Here is an 11,680-nt window from a genome sequence, read left to right as displayed (position 1 = left end):
TTCCTAACTCATGTGATTGGATTCTGCTTTATGCACTTGAATCTCTCAAAATTTTGTTTAATTTGCTTCTATACTGCTGTTTTAGTGGCTTTAGGTGGTATTTTTGTTTCACTGATACTGGTTTTTTAAATATTGTTCATCACATGAATATATTTTTTAAACTATGAAGTAGTTCATAAACCATTTTAAATAATTATTCGATCAATAATCCAACTTGCAAAGGAGGAGGATTGGGGCTGAAATAATAAAGGAAAGTGGGAGTGCAAGGAGGCAATCTAGGAGAGTATAATATACAGTACAGGACTATAACATGTATTTATTTCTTATGGGACACAGACGCATGCTTCATGGTGAATGTTTTAACTCTTAAAGGCAAATATTTTATAACAGCGTGTCGCTGTGACCCCCCCCCCACACCCTGGGAAAGTTATTCTCTGGTAAAAGAGGAAGGCTAATCTCCTCCCTGGAAGCCTGGCTAAGCCAGCCTCGCCCGCGACCTCCCCCCCCCCACTCGCCCCGCCCGAAATGCGCCGGCGGAAGGAGCCTGACGTCGCGTCAGCTGACCGCCTCCCGCTTGCGCAGTGGGAGGAGAGGGCGCTCCGCCCCAGCCCTCCCTGTCCCTCCCCTCGGCGGGGCCGGCGCCGGTTTACGTAACGCCTCTCCGGGCAAATTCCGGCTCGGTCCCGCCGCCTGACTCGGCACGGGCGCCAGAGGCCCTGGCAGGTAAGCGCGACCTTGGGCCGGGGGCGCCTCGGCGGGGGCGCCGCTCCCCGCTCCCCCCGCGCGCTCCCGGGGCCCGGGCCGAGGCCTGCGGCGCGGCGCGGGGGGGACCGGCCTGGCCGGGCCTCTCGACGTGATCCGGAGGCCTCTGCTGGGCAGGGCTCCGGGGCCGCGCCGGCTCCCGCAGGCGGTCTGGCGCGGGCGCCGCTCCAAGGGCAGGCGGGAGGGCGGGCGGCCGGGCAGCTGGGCCTGCCCTCTCTGCGCCCGGGCTGAGAGGCCGGAGTGGGCTGGGGGGGGGGACTCTTCCATGTTGGTCGGCCGCTCCGCCGGAGCAGAGGGCTTCTTGCGCGCTTCCCCCGACGCCCCTGTGGAGTTTGTTCAGGCGCTCGCGCTCCTCCTCCTCCTCCCTCCCGGTTTAGCACTGCGGTGTCGAGCTGGGCGACGGGGGCGGAGGCTCCAGAGGCCCCCGCCGCCCGCCCGCCCGCTTGTGCTGATCTTGCAGACCTTGCTTGGGGTTGCTGGAAAAAGTATTTTCAAGTTACTTCGTCGCTGCTCGGATGTACCTGCCGCTCCGTTTGCTGCGCTTATATTATTGTGCTCTCGTGCCAAGTAAACTGGAGAGGAGGACAGGCATCTAAACAGGGGAGCCGGGGAGCCTTCCCCCGGGGCTGGGAGGGCGGTGTCGGCCGGGGGTCTCGCCTGACGGACTTGCCCTGTTCGAGTTCACCTCCTTCTAACCAGACTCCCGCTCCGGACCACAAACAAGCTCCTCACGGGCTTGAATGTCAACGTTCCGAAGCTTTTATGAAGCTTAATGTTCTTGCCAACTTTCCCACCTTTCCGTTCCTGAGTTTCTTTAGGAGTTGGCCGAAAGGCCGCCAGAGCCATTTTGGTTTCAAACTCTTAGTTCATGTATGGCTTGGGTTACCGGTATATTGGTTTTCAAAACGAGATTTGAGCCGATAGCGTTTTTTACCGATAGTTTAAATCAAGCATGTGTTTAGTCTGGCCTTTGAAACAGATCCACAACTGTATTAGTAGTTCACCTGCCCTTGCAAACCTATCTGCAGGCTGCCACCCTAGGCATAGTTACTGGGGAGTGACTATGAGCAAGGCTCAGTTCCGAGTGAACATGCGTCGTCAGTGGCTTGAAAAAGTTAAAGATGCAAATGCTAAATTGCAGGTCATACACCCAAATTGTTGGCATACTTAAACATAAAAGTATGGGTGAAATGAGCAGCATATGACTTGAGTTGATGAAAATGTATGCTGTAAAAAGTGCTGCTGCTTTTTGTGGTAGATCTACTTCAGCATTCATATGAGGAAGTTGAGAGGGCAGCAGTGGCTGCTCTGCAGAAGAGGCTGAAGAGGCTTATGGGAATATTTTTGAAACAACTCTTTAATCTTATAATTTAAAGGAGAACGTAATTGATTCTGAGACTATATGGGATTGAAAAGAAAAGTCAAAAATACTTGGTATTTCATTTCTGCTCTGAGATTTCAAAGGAGGAGTTTTTCTTGGTATCCCTGAAGGGAGGGGGTGCTGGTTGCTGGGGCGGCCTTGAAATAAGCAGGCAAGGGGGTGAGGGGACCCAGCCTGCCAGTCCTTGCTGCTAGGAATGGATGAAGAAGTGGGAGGCCGGGCAGACAGGCAGGTGCTGTGCTGGCCTCTCTTGTGCTTGCTGTGTGCAATGCCTGCCTGGGAGCTGAGTGCCCAGCACTGAAGGGGAGCATTTTCACCATGCAGGCCCAGCGGTGCCCCTGCTGCCTCCCAATGTGAGTAAGATGGTGGCCTCATGTTCACCTTCAGCCGGTCTGCATCTGGCTGCTAAGACTGGAGGCTTCTTCCTCCCAGGAGGCATCTCTCTTTGGGGTGGGGTGTGGCAGCATCAGCAACTGCCCAGAGAACGCTGAAGGAGAGGGGAGAGGAGAGGAAGCTGAGGGAACACTCCACAAGGGAGGGTCTTCAAAAAGGGGCGAAGGGTTCCCAGCTCTGCAAGCAAGGGTTGACATAACTGGATTTCTGAGGCTTAGAGTGCGTTTCCCCACAGGGAAGCCACAGAAAGTGGGTCAAGGGAGCTATGGACTCAAAAAGGTTGAAAACATCTGGATTAGGGTATTGTAGTAGCTGAAGGTGACCATCCCTATCCCAAACTGAACCAGAACTTGCTTAGCCCTAAATGCTAGTGTAAATTGGCTTACCTCTGATAAATTAACTTGTTCTAGGATTCAGTCTTGGAATCTGTTTCCATATATTCCAGGATTCAAGCTCTGATACTGAAGCAGCATAGTTTTAGTCTTCTTTTAAATGAATTTACTTTTTTTTGTTGAGTCCTCCCCCCCCCCCCCGTAAATCACATGGAAATGATTGATTAGAAGGTGATTAATAGATCTATGATGAGCATGCACAGGGGACTTAGCCTTAAGAGGCCAAGTAGTTAACTGCATTATGTCCCAACATACCAAATTAAGTTGAGGAGCAGCATTTCTGGATGGATGGCATAGGTTTCAGGCACTCTGGAGCCCTGATGTTTGTCTCTCTTTTAGGAATTAAGCACTTTTTCTCCTGAGCATATGCAGAATATCCTACCGCATCAGAGTAATAAATCTCTGAACAGGAAGTAATACATATTTTGTTCTGTATCTTACTATTTGAGACTTCCATTAGAAACAAGTGAAAAGAAACCTGTGGTTGTAAAAGGAATATAGGATCTAAAAAAACTTAACAAAAAGTTATAAATTTATATTTTTATATTTCACTAAATTCCAAGAATTAGAAAATTTCCCTTTCCCTAGAGAAGTTCCTAACTCAGTGCAGAACAGTACAGCAGTGCAGGCACACCTTGGAGATATTGTGGGTTCAGTTGCAGACCACCACAATAAACAAATACATATCACAATAAAGTGCATTTTTCCTTTTCTGCTCCAGCCCTAGCCGGTGCCACTCCTGTGGCCACAAGAGGGGTGGTGGCAGCAGAGAGAGGACTTCCTTCCCCTGGAAGCAGACAGGCTGCCTGCAGCTGCACCCACGTCCTCCTAAGGAGCTCAGTAAAACGAAGTATGCCTGTCTTTGCAAGCTGAATGCTGATAATTTCTACTACTGCCCATTGGGGTTTAAATGAGCCCATTTAAAAAAGCACATTTGATTTTTTTTCTTGCGCTACTGGTATGCATTTGTGAAAGACAGAAATGGGACTTAACATGAAGTTATATAACGTTTTCCAAATGATTGTTGTCCATATAGTAAGAAGGATTTAGGATTGTATTTCAGCCTTACTGTGTTACACTGTAAAACTTAGTGAATGTAAATAGATGCATTTTTAATCCTCTGTCTGCCACTTTCTTTATATCCATGTTTGAAAATAGTGCTTCTCATATTTTAAATGTCTGCTTCATGTAGGGAAGTTAATATTTGATCAATATTGACAGGATTGATGTTGCTCCCTTACCCGCTTCCTGCTCCTTCCTTATGATTGTGGTCAACTGCCATGTGATTGGTTGCTGCTTTGTCTCTTCACTCTGATGGAACTGGCAAGTTAGGTGGGTAGCTGTGTCAATTTCACAGAACTTTATAGTATGTTTCCTTCAGAAAGCCCATGTATATGAGCTGTTACTTACATATATGAAACACCCTTTTGAAGGAGGGAAGAAAGAGAATGCCACAACTGAAATAAAGCACATCATTCCCAAGCCCTCAGCCATGTCAGTGTCACTGAACATCAGAGATGAGGGAAGAAAAAGTAATGGAGCAGATAAACAAGCAATGAAGAAATGAGTCCTTCATATTTCTAGGCTTACAGTGAAGCCACCACCAGTCATGTTGTTATGGAATTGCATTCAAGTCTAGTTGCAGTGCAGTGTGGTCCAGTATCCAGAATAGATTACTGTAGTATCCAACTTAAGTCATATTCAGAGTACACCCACTGAAATAAATAGTCCTAAATTAGTCAAATACCACACATAGTGTAGAAGTGTTTTCTCTTGTGCTAGCTGGAAGGGGCATTGTGATAGAATATTTCAAAGCTGGAAAAGTGAAGAGTGGTAATGTGTATTAAGTGAAGTGGTATTAAGTTCTTAAAAATATGAATGTGATTTTTCCCTTAATCAGACTTTGATCCAGAGCCTGTTTCAAAAAATAATAAACCTGTAATTTTTTAAAAAGAAGATCTCTGAGCAGATAGAACGTTCCACAAAGTCATATGCCTGCATATATCTGATATCCAGGCGGATGTTTTGCTCAGGAATATTTGGCATAAGCAGACTTCTAATTCCACCCACCTCCTATGATGAAATAGCTAGCACATAGTTTTTAAAGTTGATTTGCTTCTTACTGATTATGAACTATGACTGCCAGCCTTACTCAGAAGATGAAGGGCTTTTTAGTATTAATATTTTATTGAAAAGTTTTCAATTATAAAGAAATAAAGTGGTACAAAGAAAAAGAGACGAAAAGAAAAAAGGGACAAAAATCTGTAAAGAAAAAAACCCCAATATATGAATATATATGAAAAATACTACATTCTTTTTAAAAATTTGATAGGTAAATATCAATAGCCAACTACATTTTGTAAAAATCATTCAAGCAAAGTCTTTGTATGTAAGTACTTGTCATGGTGTTCTGTGTGCCAGAAGTTTAGAAGACGTTTAGTCATGCTGGCCACATAACCCAGAAAAGCTGTCTGTGTACAAACCCCAGCTCCCTCAGCCTGAAAACAGAGATGTGCATTACATGCCATTAGGGCTGCGTGATATCTGGTTTTCAGTATCACGATGTATCGCCAACTAAGCATCACAATACCTCGATATATCATGATATATATCTGCGGCAGCGGAGGGCCTTGCTGGGCCTCCCCGCAGGGAGAAGGGCCCCACCGCGCCTCCCCATGGAAGTGGGGGTCTTTGCTGGGCATCCCCATGATGGAGGAGGGCCTCACCATGCCTATTCATGGCAGTGGGGGGCCTCACCACACCTCCCTGTGGAAGCGGAGGACTTTGCAGGCATCCCCGGGGTGGAGGAGGGCCTCACCGGGCATCCCCACAGTAGTTGAGGGCCACCGTCGCGCCTTTCTGAGATGGCAGAGGGTGCACTGCACTTCCCTGGGGTGGCGGAGAGCTTTGCTGCACCTCCCCATGGCAGCTGAGGGCTTTACAGTGTAAGGAGGTGTGAGATTTCATAAAAATATTAAATAAACTTCCATATAATATTTTCAATATTTTTTCAGCTAATTTAAGAATAATTCAACTGATTTACAGGGCAAGTTGCATCTACTTCCCCACTCGGAGGTCTAAGCGGAATCTATGCATGCATAAGCCCCACCGAGTTCATCTAAACTTCTACTTTCCTGGGAGCAAGCCTCATTGAATCCAGTAGAGCTTGCTTGTGAGTAGATGTGCATTTGCTTGCACTGCTTACCAGCAAACACCCTCCATACCATTCTCACACAGTACCCAACTTCTCATTTCAGCAGAAGGCAACCAGTTCAATCTTCTCCCCTCCATTTCCCCCGACACAGAAGCCCCCTCCACCCAAAAAACTCCATCCCACCAATCTCTCCTTTTTTATTAAAGGGAGGGAGGGCAGGCAAGCAAAGACTTTGTCTCCTATAAACAAACAAACAACTTTCCTTTTGTGTCCACCACTGCGTGCAGAGCCATGCTATAGAAAATGTACCGGTAATTGTAGTAATCTGGTCCATGTGCTTCCGAAAGATTTAATGAAAATGACCTAAATAAGGGAACTTTTTGCTCTTCCTACTGATTAATGATAGTTCTCTGACTCTTGTTAGAGATGCAATTTTCTCCATAGCATAAGTATTTTAACGGTCTCCCCTGGTATTAACAGTAAATATCTTAATATTAAGTGTAAAAATTCAAGTGTTTGACTGGGTAACAGTTATTTTAATGATTTTAGCTTTTTTACATTCCAGTTTTAGGTAACTTTTCAACCATAGTTTTCACTAGTATCTTTCTTTCTTTAACTTATACATAGTTGCAATGAAAAAACCCAAACCTTTTGAAAAGTGGCTTTCCTCCAATCCTTTGGGCTGTCTTTCCTCCTCCGCCCCATTTACTCCTCTGCAAGTTTACCAGGGAGATTAGATCTTGAGGATCTTACTAGATACACTTACTAAATAGGCTGTAGTGGAAGCAGCGGTGGATGAGGGACCTGATAGTTGTCTTGTAAGTTCTGGTGTCCCAGGTAACGCATATGCTGCTACATTTGTGGTTGTGCAACTGGCTTGACATGCATTGCTTCACCTGTTTTCTCCAGAAACTGGAGTGACATTGGCCTCTTAAAGGCAACATTAGATTCTTTCATAGCTGATGTGGCTTCAGTCATGAACTTGCAATGCACCCCAATTCTAGAAGTAGAAGCAACTTGACTACATAGCAACCTGAAGGCCCTAATGTTGCCACTCTGATTCCCTATTTTATCTAGCTCATATTTGTGTTCTGCCATCCTCCTCCCAATATGCGTTTGGCCTTAACTATGTCCCTTGGAGGCTGCACACAATGTCTTTTCCTTGTATTCCTAAGTCAAGCAGCCCTCTGTGCATTAGTCACAGGTAGCTCCTACTCAGCTGGTTGCTCAATGACACCATGGTTCTCGGTTTGCTGTTTTTCTTGTGTGTGCGCTTGTGGCTCATCTGAGCAGCTAATTCCACCACAGAAAATAGTAATTGGTTAGTGATGTGATTTTAACTTAAGCTTTTATATTGATCTCTCTGACACTCAGCAATTAGCACTATGAATATAACTTGAGAATATGGCCTTGTGTGAGATCTCTAAAATGGGTTTGCACCAAATCTAGAACGCTTCCTCACTGAAAACCAGAGAAGGTTGATTTCTGTACTGGCAAGCAGTGTTAGAAATCCCTCCAGTCGACAACGGCATTTTGTGACTGACGCATGTCCAATTGTCACCCTATGGAGATCTCTGGATCCCTGGTTGGCGCCTGACATCTCCATCTGGCTGGCCTGTCCAGCTTTCTTAAGTAAGGAGAGCTTATTTATTGCATGTATGTCCCATATTTTCTTCAAGGAATACATGGTTCACCCCCCTCATCAGTTAATACCTACAACGACCCTGTGAGGTAGGTTAAGAGACTGTGACTGGCCCAGGGTCACCCAGTGAGCTTCATAACTGAGTGGAGATTTGAACCCTGATTTCCCAGGTCCTAGTTCAACAATCTAACCACTACATCCCAAATGCTTCCTAGAGTACTTCTGTTGTGGGGCAGCTCTATAAATTAAGTAGGTAAATAAATAAATATGGGGAAATCAAAATGTCACTTAGAGAAGGATCTGAAATTGCTCTCTCCTTCAAGTTTCTGTTCAATGCTTGGTAGTGGAAAAAAATCGGGATGTTCCTTTTGGGTGTTAACCAAGAGAGCAGGCACAGTTTGCATTGAAACCACTACTAACAACTACTAAACTAAGGTGGAAGCTTCTTTCTCCTGTGAAAATGCGGTTTGTAGTTCTCATTCACACACTCTGAAAAATCTTTAAGAGCTATGTGGAGCATAATCAGTTTGTGTCTGGAACCTTTATAGAACTTTATACACACAGGTCCCGCTTATCAAACGCAGTCCGTTCCCTGGAAATCATTTGTTAGGTGAGCGTTTGCAAAGTGATTCTACAATTTCCATTGATTGCTATGGGGACATTTCTGATCCATTATTTCTCCAATCTCCCCCCCTTCCATGGTTTCTTCCTGAAATGGCTGTAGCAAACCAGCAGAACTGATTTGTCCGATCTCTCTTGCTCTCTGATTTGTCTGGTCTTATCTTCCTTACTCCCTCCTTGCATGGTTTCTGCCTGAAAATGGCTGCCTCTGACCAGCGTTCAAAATTCACCAGGCACATTTTGTACCTGGCTATCAGCCACTTGTGATCAAGTGAAGATGGCACCTGAAGCAGTGTTAGAAACTCAGATATATAAGCTGGATGCCAAATGGGTCCTTAATCCAAGGCTGCAGTCACCAAGACGGAATATCTGGTTGTCATTTTTGGCCAAGATGGCCTTAAAATCTTACTTTTCAAATGATGGACTAACTGTGATTTCTTCTTTAAGTTCTCAAAGCTCTTAACCTAGCTCAAGGTTGTCATCTGAACTAGCCAGATGCTTAACTGATAATCACAGTCAGTCAATCGTTTGAAAAATAAGACCTTAGAGCCGTCTTGTCCCAAAATGGCAACTAGACATTTCATTTTGGCAACTGTAACCCTGGTTTAAGGAGCCATTTGGCACTTAGCTTATATATCTGAGTTTCTAACACAGATCTGGAGGTGCACCAAATGGCTCCTTAAACCAGGGATACACTTGCCAGAACAGAATGCCTAGTTGCCATTTTTCTGCCAGACAGTCGGGACTTTTTGGTTCCTGGTATCTGGAACACAAACACAAAGAAGGAAGGAAGTGGGCAAACTCTTAATTGTTTGTATATCTGAATCTGTGGTGTGTATAGTGAGCTTTGGGCATAATTCTTTATGTTTTGGTAAATGATTTTTCACATAAGAAGTGAGTGGATAGTTGGGATGTGTGCATAGGTGCCTGCAACCAGTTATTGAACAGGAAACTCTGATACAATGCCTTTCTACTTATGGACAAAGCTGCCAGCTTTGAGTGCATGGTTTTCAGGACCACATTTAGCTAGAATTGCAATGTTGCCTAGCGCAAGAGCTTATTTTTCCAATATTGTGTAAAAAAATGTGTATCAATACATTAGGTTAGGCTATTGAGTACCCTGTGATACGGAGCGTGGATAAAATTAGATTAAATTACTCCTTTTCTCATTCTAAGAGTTCAGTCTAGGTAAGTTAGCCCTGTTTTTGCTGGAGTGGAATTTATTTGTTCATAAATATGTGGTTTGGGCTGTAGAACTTTAATCCTACTTGTACAAATAATTGTTATTTGCATTACTGGCTTAGTTTATGAGAATGTAACTTAGAAGCAATTCTTATTAAATTTATTTTAGAATGTTTTAAGTAAATACGCTTTGCACTGGGCTGAAACCTACTTGGCAAGATTGTTGTAAATGTGCATTTACATGGGAGCCAGTTCCAGGGGACCGTGGGTGCTTGGGCATCCACAGTGTCAGTGGAAAGAGCCAGCAGGCAGCAGTTCAGCTCCTCCCTCCACAGCCAGAGAGTGAGGCACCCCCTTTCTGCAGGGGTGAGGCTCAGATGCAGTGTTTCTCTGCCTCTGTGTACGAGCCCCTCCCCATGTAAAAGGATGACTTGCTAGCTGCAGATAGGAGGAGGAGGAGGAAGAGACATCACTGCCGGCTGCCACAGTGCAGATGTGCCATGACATATGCACACGCCTGCACATAGTACATTTGATATCATGCACTATGTGCAGGTGTGTGCATGTGACATCACATGTCCATGTTGTGGTGGTGGGAACCCACAACCCTGAGGGCAAGATGGCACCCGTGTGTATTTACTGTAGTCCATTATGAGTCCTTGAGATAGGGTAGAAATAATTGGGAAATATTAGTTATATCACCAATGTAAGTAAGCAAACAGTATATTTGTTAGAGAACAAATGTTGGTACAGATGCTACTAACTAGGTTTTGGTATTCTCAAGATCAGCGGTGAGGAGCCTCTGGACTGTGGGCCTAATTAGGTCCTCCCATTTCGTTCAGGAGGCTGTTTTGACCATGCCGTGTCCACCTGGCCTACACCTGATGTCACAGATGACCTGACTTTAAATGACCTGAGGCGGCTTCTAGTAGAGCCCAAAATATATGTTTATTTCTTGCCCCCTACTCACCTGAAGAAATCTTTAGAAGCCATTTATCAAACATTTTAGACCAAGACCTTCTAGGCTGGCACCGCCTCAAAATATTTTAACACCCATTAATTACCAGGAAGATAGGAAATGTGTTCTTTATGCTAGTTTTCAAGCCCTGCTTGAACATAAGAGGCTATGCTTTTTACTTCAGCACCCCACATCTGTGCTCAGGAACTTTCCTGCAGACTTCTTCCCCTGCTTTTCCTTCTCCCTTTTCCTGCCAGAAAAGGGACATTCAACTTCAACACACTGAACCTGGACAGGTATTATGTCTCCTTTCTCTAGCCAACTACTGCAAAAATGAATCTTTGACTTTCAGCCATTAACCCAAAGTCTGTCACCTGCTTTTCCCCATTTTTTGCCTAAAAACTTTTCCAAAGCTCCACTGCCTAAACCTTCCTTATTCCTCCGGCAGCCGCTTCTTCTCTCCCTACTGCTAAAATCTCCTGGTACCAGCTTCATTCCCTCAGCCAATTTCCCCTCTTTCTAGTGTACCCTTTGTATTTTCAGGCATGCTTTAGGAACAAGACTTCTAACCTGAGCCCTTTGTTAGTGTGCTGCCCATTGATTTTGTTCAATATATTTAGTAAATATGCTAATTTCCCTTAGAGACAACATGTTAATTCCCTTTTTGATGGATTAAAATGACTTTCGTGTTATTTATGTGTTAACTCTTGGGTCTGGAGCGCATCCAGGTCTCAACATAAAAAGAACAACAAGGGGGTGTCCAGATTGCATGTGAGATGTTTTTATTGCTTTGATATATTTTTTATGATATAGAGGCATGCAACTATTTTTATAAATAAATGAACCTGTTCACTTCATCGCAGGGAGCTATGCATCACAGAGAGCTATTCAAACTCCAGCAATCCTCTGCCTGGGCAAACATGGATCACTTTCTGTTATTGTGACATCAGGAGATCATTGTGTGGGAGATAATGATCTGGCCCACTCACCAAGTCTAATTCCCCACCCTTGTGCCAGATAGATGTAAAATAAAATACTAAAAGCTGCTTTATACAGTTCACCACTAGCCCTGACTTTCTCTGCTTATGTCTTCTTTCTGTAAGGAAACCCTTTACTCAAAGAATATATATATATATATATATATATATATATATATATATATATATATATACACACACACACACACACACACACA

At 44.5% G+C, this 11,680-nt stretch overlaps 1 protein-coding gene across 14 annotated transcripts in view; it reads left to right on the top strand.

Annotated features, from left to right (window-relative positions):
• The first annotated feature begins 565 nt into the window (after nt 1-565).
• The window catches only part of KIAA0232, a 47,904-nt gene continuing 36,789 nt past the window's right edge, over nt 566-11,680 (top strand). For 4 of the 14 annotated variants that reach the window (XM_083624417.1, XM_083624423.1, XM_083624427.1 and 1 more), the window contains exons 1-2: nt 577-723; nt 4,150-4,260. The gene's annotated coding sequence lies outside the window, so the exon portion shown is untranslated. Of the gene's footprint in view, nt 724-1,223; nt 2,497-3,649; nt 3,779-4,120; nt 4,261-11,680 lie in introns of those variants that run through there. The other 10 variants (XR_014550913.1, XM_083624419.1, XM_083624422.1 and 7 more) reach the window with 5 other exon arrangements.

This window comes from Podarcis filfolensis, assembly GCF_964270895.1.
Source record: "Podarcis filfolensis genome assembly, chromosome: 7".
Taxonomy (NCBI): domain Eukaryota; kingdom Metazoa; phylum Chordata; class Lepidosauria; order Squamata; family Lacertidae; genus Podarcis; species Podarcis filfolensis.
Note: the sequence above shows the minus strand (reverse complement) of the source record. Positions and strands in the feature narration are given on the sequence as shown.